The sequence below is a fragment of the Schistocerca americana genome, chromosome X, assembly GCF_021461395.2.
Source record: "Schistocerca americana isolate TAMUIC-IGC-003095 chromosome X, iqSchAmer2.1, whole genome shotgun sequence".
NCBI classification, from domain to species: Eukaryota; Metazoa; Arthropoda; class Insecta; order Orthoptera; family Acrididae; genus Schistocerca; species Schistocerca americana.
Genome location: NC_060130.1, coordinates 931,207,145 through 931,214,354, shown reverse-complemented (window position 1 = coordinate 931,214,354; position 7,210 = coordinate 931,207,145).

Sequence of the window (7,210 nt, the reverse complement as noted above, 5' to 3'; positions counted from 1 at the left end):
CAAATTTCCGTTTCCACGTTAGTAACTTTCCATTGCGGGATATGTTTCCAATACGTTAAAGATCCAGTTGCTCTCAATATATCAAACACATATTTAAAAGTACGACGTGTAGGGAGAGTACGTTGAGGATATATTTCAGCGTGTAAGTCTCTAGCCCTCACTGAATTTCGTTGGCAATCGCCTTAAATGAGAAGCATATCGACTTCTTCTTCGCTTGATTCGACGATACTACACTACTGGCCATTAAAATTGCTACACCACGATGATGACGTGCTAAAGACGCGAAATTTAACCGACAGGAAGAAGATGCTGTGATATGCAAATGATTAGCTTTTCAGAGCATTCACTCAAGGCTGGCGCCGGTAGCGACACCTACAACGTGCTGACATGAGGAAAGTTTCAAACCGATTTCTCATACACAAATAACAGTTGACCGACGTTGCCTGGTGAAACGTTGTTGTGATGACTCGGGTAAGGAGGAGAAATGCGTAACGTCACGTTTCCGACTTACAAGGGGAGGCCGCCAATTGTGAAATTCGGATTCGATTCATACTGCGCATAATAAAAGCTCATGGCCAGAGGTGTAATTTGGCAAAGCACCAAGATGCACTTCTCAGCCGTTGTCGAGAAAATCGACAGTTAAAAGAAACCGTTGCGGTGAAATACTCTCTACGATTAATAATTTTCTACAGCGTCGTGGCGCAGCGGTAAGCAGTCGGGTTCGTAATCCGAAGGTCGCCGGATTGAGCCTCGCGCCATGTAGGTTTTTTTGTTATTAGTTTTTTGTAATTCATATACATACATACACACACACACACATATATATATATATATATATATATATATATATATATATATATATATATATATATATACTATTAATGAATTGCTTATGAATGTTGGTGAAGGCGGATCGCTCTCCAATTGTACCGCCTCCATTTTTCCGTTTTTTTAACAGGGTGTACCAATACTCTCCCGTCCGCACTGATTTTCGACGATGTTATTAGTTGCGCTAGGGACCGCATCTACCTTCTTTCGAAGTTAGCAGGTAACTACGCTGTTATGCAGCGGCTCCTTTCGGCCCATTCAACTGTCCTTCAAGGATAACGAGCGAGTAACGGAGTTTATATTTCATACCCGCCACAGCAAATTTGTGTTCGTGGGGTCTCTATTCTAATTCCAACGTTCGACTTACGCTATACGTATTCGTTTCGGAATATCGTCTCTACGTCTTCCGTTAACTATACGTGGTTAACATTATGAAGACAATTAATAACATTTGTGAAATACAACTTTGTTTGCGGAAGACGTAATGATGTTCGAAGTCGCCAGTTTTTCCACTACAAACGACTTTCAACAACTTATTATATGCATAATTGTTGCAACTGATTGCCGGGAATTATATATATTTGAATTACAAAAAACAAATACTAAAAAAAGGGTTGCATGGTGCGAGATTCGACCCAGCGACCTTCGGATTACAAACCCGAGTGCTTACCGCTGCGCCACGACGCTATAGAAAATTATTAATCGTAGAGAGTATTTCACCGCAACGGTTTCTTTTAACTGTCGATTTTCTCGACGACGGTTGAGAATTGCATCTTGGTGGTTTGCCACATTACACCTCTGGCCATGAGCTTTTATTATGCGCAGTATGAATCGAATCTGAATTTCACAATTGGCGGCCTCCCCTTGTTAGATAAAGATCGGATTGTAGCCTATCGCGATTGCGGCATATCGTATCACTACATTGCCGTTCGCGTTGGTCGAGATCCAATGACTGTTAGCAGAATATGGAATCGGTGGGTTCAGGAGGAAAATACGGAACGCCGTGTAGGATCCCAATGGCCTCGTATCGCCAGCAGTCGAGATGCCAGGCATCTTATCCGCATGGCTGTAACGGATCGCAAAGACACGTCTCGATCTCTGAGTCAACAGATTGGGACGTTTGCAAGACAACAACCATCTGCACGAACAGTTCGACGACGTTTGCAGCAGCATGGAGATGCTCGGAGACCATGGCTGCGGTTACCCTTGACGCTGCATCATAGGCGCCTGCGATGGTGTACTCAACGACGAACCTGGGCGCACGAATGGCAATACGTCATTTTTCGGATGAATCCAGGTTCTGTTTACAGCATCATGATGGTCGCATCCGTGTTTGGCGACATCGAGGTGAACGCACATTGGAACCGTGTATTGGTCATCGCCATACTGGCGTATCACCCGACGTGATGGTATGGGGTGCCATTGGTTACACGTCTCGGTCACCTCTTGTTCGCATTGACGGCACTTTGAACAGTGGACGTTACATATCAGATGTGTTACGACCCGTGGTTGTACCCTTTATTCGATCCCAGCGAAACCCAACATTTCAGCAGCATAATGCACGACCGCATGTTGCAGGTCCTTTACGGGCCTTTCTGGATACAGAAAATGTTCGGCTGCTGCCCTGGCCAGCACATTCTCCAGATCTCTCACCAATTTAAAACATCTGGTCAATGGTGGCCGAGCAACTGGCTCGTCACAATACGCCAGTCACTACTCTTGATGAACTGTGGTATCGTGTTGAAGCTGTATGGGCAGCTGTACCTGTACACGCCATCCACGCTCTTTTTGACTCAATGCCCAGGCGTATGAAGGCCGTTATTACGGCCAGAGGTGGTTGTTCAGGGTACTGATTTCTCAGGATATATGTACCCAAATTGCGTGAAAATGTAATCACATGTCAGTTCTAGTATAATATATTTGTCCAATGAATACCCGTTTATCATCGCATTTCTTCTTGGTGTAGCAATTTTAATGGCCAGTAGTGTAGTCTTACCGTTCCTGTTAGTGCCGTATTGCGAACCCATGTAAAGGGCACGTTAGATGGATACGTCGTATTCGGCGAATATTTACTATTTGCACGGTATACGAGAAAGAATCGTCAGTGCATGTGCTCCTATAAGCGCCGAAGTGATTAGGAATACCACTCATTCCATGATAAGAAGGTTTGCAGCACTGCACTGATACCAATGGTCATCACTTCGAACACCTTCTGTAAATGGACGTTGATGCCACGTTGTTGACCTTCGTTGACATTCAGAGATCTTACTGTTACACATCACTGGATTCGTCTCAATAGCTGCTATCAGAAAATAAGTACCAAACTTTAGCATCCCGTTCAAAAAAACAAAGTTGACCTTCATATTTCTGACGCGACCACACCTAGCAACAAAAAATCAACGTCGTATTATGGCCCCCATTGTTCCATGCAACATTTGCCCCAAAAACTTTTCAGCTACTATCTTACTTTCGGAGTTACTCTTGGTGGCAATAGTTAGTGACTCACTCTGTATTAGCTCTGAGATGGAGGCAATGGATTTGTGTGGCATTCGTGTCTTCCTGATGTGTGTGCGGTAAACGCGGAAAAGTGAACTATGGTTCAAATGGCTCTGAGCACTATGGGACTTAACATCTGAGGTCATCAGTCCTCTAGAACTTAGAACTACTTAAACCTAATGTTGTGTGCGTACTGTAAGACATTCGGTACACACACCATCAGATTATTTGACTTGTCGCTCTGACGAAGTAGGCGAGTGTCAGCAATATGTCTGTTGGTCTTATCGTGGCGTGTTATCTTCTGCCATTAGGTGAGACGATAGAAATGCCACTTGCACGCTTAGAGTAGCAGATTGACGGTGACCAACTTTAAACAGAACTTGATTAATTTTCACACACATTTATTAAAATAATAACAAGCATGAAAATTACTTAACTTGGTTCTGGATGCTATTTACAATTGACAATCTGAAGTTCCTTTAGTATTGGTACGTTAATCTTATTCTCACATATATCTCTGATACCTGACAAAAGTGTCTATACATTTATCTTCATGCCTATGTACAGGAATATGGTAATCTTATTCGGCGCAGACTGAAACTTGACTATAGACTGGTACAGACAAATGTAGAACTCGTACAGACTGGTACAGACTAAGGCAGACTGGTACAGACTAATGCAGACAAGTGCAGACTGGTACAGACTGGTGCAGACAAATGCAGACTCACTAATCAGAGGTCTGTACACCCATTATAATACCTCGCGTGTTCATGTATCACTGCGTGAGTGTGATCCGCTAGGAGCAAAGGTTCTACATTAGCAGCAATCTCATTGGATGCGTTACATATTAATACGCGGACCGGCGGAAGCAGGATTTGGTCCGTCTCTATGGCAGCGCCATCTCGTAGTGCGGAGACGGACGAGCGCTGCGCCTGCGCTGTTGTGCTTAGCGGGGTGCGCTCTAGTGGGAAAGTTGTGTACGTGCTGACTATGTGGAACTATGTACACAACACCTAACTAACCTAAGGACATCACACACATCCATGCCCTAGCAGGATTCGAACCTGCGATCGTAGCTGTCGCGCTGTTCCAGACTGAAGCGCCTAGAACCGCTCGGCCACAGCGACTGGCAAAGTGAGCTATAACTACATGAAACTCTGCCCAAACAGGCCATGAAGGCACAACAATACCGACTGGCGGCCATGTCATCCTCAAGCCACTGGGTCACTGGATGCGTATATGGATGGGTATGTGATCAGCACACCGCTCTCCCCGCCATATGTCACTTTCCGAGACCGGAGCTACTACTTCTTGTTCAAGTAAAGGTGAGCTATAGTGAGGTTATTACCAAATGCGTTCAAACGGGTCCAACACGCTGATATTCTTTTCTTGGCTGCCGAAGGACAAACATTTGTGGACATCCATTCGAGAATGAGGAATGTGTATGAGGCAACATGTCTGTCGAAAACCAGTGCGGCAAGGGGTGGTACTGCTTCTTGGTAACGTACGTCCCCATATCGCAAATGTCCTAACGCATAAGTTACGACAGTGGACGAGGTAGCGAGCACCCTGTAGTCATCATCCTTGCTTATGCGATTATCAGGTCCTTTGGTCCCTTAAAGATGGCCATCAAGGGTCGACGTTTCCTCTCGGACGAGGATGTCCAGTGCGCAGTTACGGACTTCTTCACACAACAGGACATGGTGTTTTACCAAACGGGTATCTTCAGCCTGGTGCATCCTACTGGTAACAAATCTAGCAGTCCGCTTTTGAATTCCTTCGGTTTTCCTTCAACCCGACCTGGTCGCAAGAACAGGTCGCACAAGCGTCCTGTATGCAGCCTCCTTTACAGACGAACCACTCTTTCCTAAAATTCTCCCAATAAACCGAGGTCACCATTCGCCTTACCTACCACAGTTCTCACATGCTCGTTCCATCTCATATCGCTTTGCAACGTTACACACAGATATTTCAATGACTTGACTCTTTCAAGCATGATACTAGTAGTACTGTATCCGAACTTTACGAGTTTGTTCTTCCTACTCATCCGCATTAGACTGCATTTTTCCACACTTAGCCCTAGCTGCCATTCATGACAGTAACTGTAGTTTTTGTCGAAGTCGTCTTGTATCTTCCTACAGTCACTCAATTTCGGCACTTGCAGATAGATGCCCACCCTGTTCGTCAAATAATTTATGTACATATAGAACAACAGCGGTCCTATCACACATCCCTGGGGGACTCCTGATGATACCTTCCTCTCCGATGAAGGCTCACTGTCCAGGACAGCATGCTGGGTTCTATTACTTAAGAAGTGTTCGAGCCACTCACATTCCTGTGAATTTATACCATATACTGGTACCTTCCTTAACAGGCTCCAATGGGGCACCATGTCAAATGCTTCCCGTAAATCCAGAAATATGGAACTGCCTGTTGCCTTCATCTGTTGTTCGCAACATTTGAGAAAAGGCCAAGCTGACTTTCGCACTAGCGGTGCCTTCTAAGACCATGCTGATTCGTGGACATAGGCTTCTCAGTCTCAAGAAAGTTTGTTGTCTTCGAACTGAGAATATGTCCAAGGGTTCTGCAGCAAACAAAAGGTAGGGATATTGGTCTGTAATTTTGCGGGTTCGTTCCTTAACCATTCTTATTTACTGCAGTTACCTGCGCCTTCTTCCAATCGCTTGCTACTTTGTACTGGGCGACAGATTCGCGATAAATGCAATCTAGGTAAAGGGCCAGTGCCGTGAGTACTCTTTGTAAAATCGAACAGGGATTCCATCCAGACCTCCTGATTTATTTGCTTTCAGATCTTTCTGTTTGTACGATTCTCCTGTGTGGCCGATTTCTGGATCGTGAAATTTAAACGTTCGGCTTTCATTTTGCTATTTTCAACCGTCACACCAGGCTGGTCAATAAGGTACTGAATGGAAGCCTTAGACTCTCCTAGTGATTCTACATAAGACCATTTCCTCGAGTTCTGTACCAGATCTTTTGCTAAGGTGTGGCGTTGGTAGTTGTTGTATGTTTCGCGCACAGATCTTTTCAGAGATGCACGAATCTCTACTAACCTCCGCTTGCCGTCATTTGTCTGTATCCTTTTGAGCCGAGAGCGCAACAGTCTCTGCTCCCTCAGTATCCCCCGAATTTCGTTAATAAATCATGATGGGTCGCCGGTCGGAGTGGCCGTGCGGTTCAAGGCGCTTCAGTTTGGAACCGCGTGACCGCTACGGTCGCAGGTTCGAATCCTGCCTCGGGCATGGATGTGTGTGATGTCCTTAGGTTAGTTAGGTTTAAGTAGTTCTAAGTTCTAGGGGACTGATAACCTCAGATGTTAAGTCCCATAGTGCTCAGAGCCATTTGAACCATTTGAACAATGATGGGTCTTTTCCATTCTTTATCCGTTTACTAGGCATATAACTCTCCAGACCGCGATTTATTATCTACTTAAACTTCACCCATAATTCCTCTGCATCCATCTTACTGCAACAAAGTGATGCCAATTCACTGTCTAAGTGAGAATCTAATAACTGCTTATCTGCTCTATCTAGTACAAACATTCTCCTAGCCTTCTTCACTGATTTATTAACTTACGTCATCATAGCAGCTATAATGACATCAAGGTCGCTAATCCCCGTTCCCTTTACGACATTCTCTCTGATTTTCTTGTCGTATTCATTTTATGAGATGTGAGTTGGAGCAAGTAATGCCTGACTGTTCTTGGAACGTATTCTCTCTGAACTGTAACAGTAAACCTCTTCGTGATGCGCAACGCTCTTCTCTTAGTGTACTAAGAATACTGGTTTTCAATTTTTTATGCATAAAGTAAAACGCAGGATGAGCTGCAGCTTGCTTCTTTTGTGTAAAGAATGTTTTGCAGCAGCGC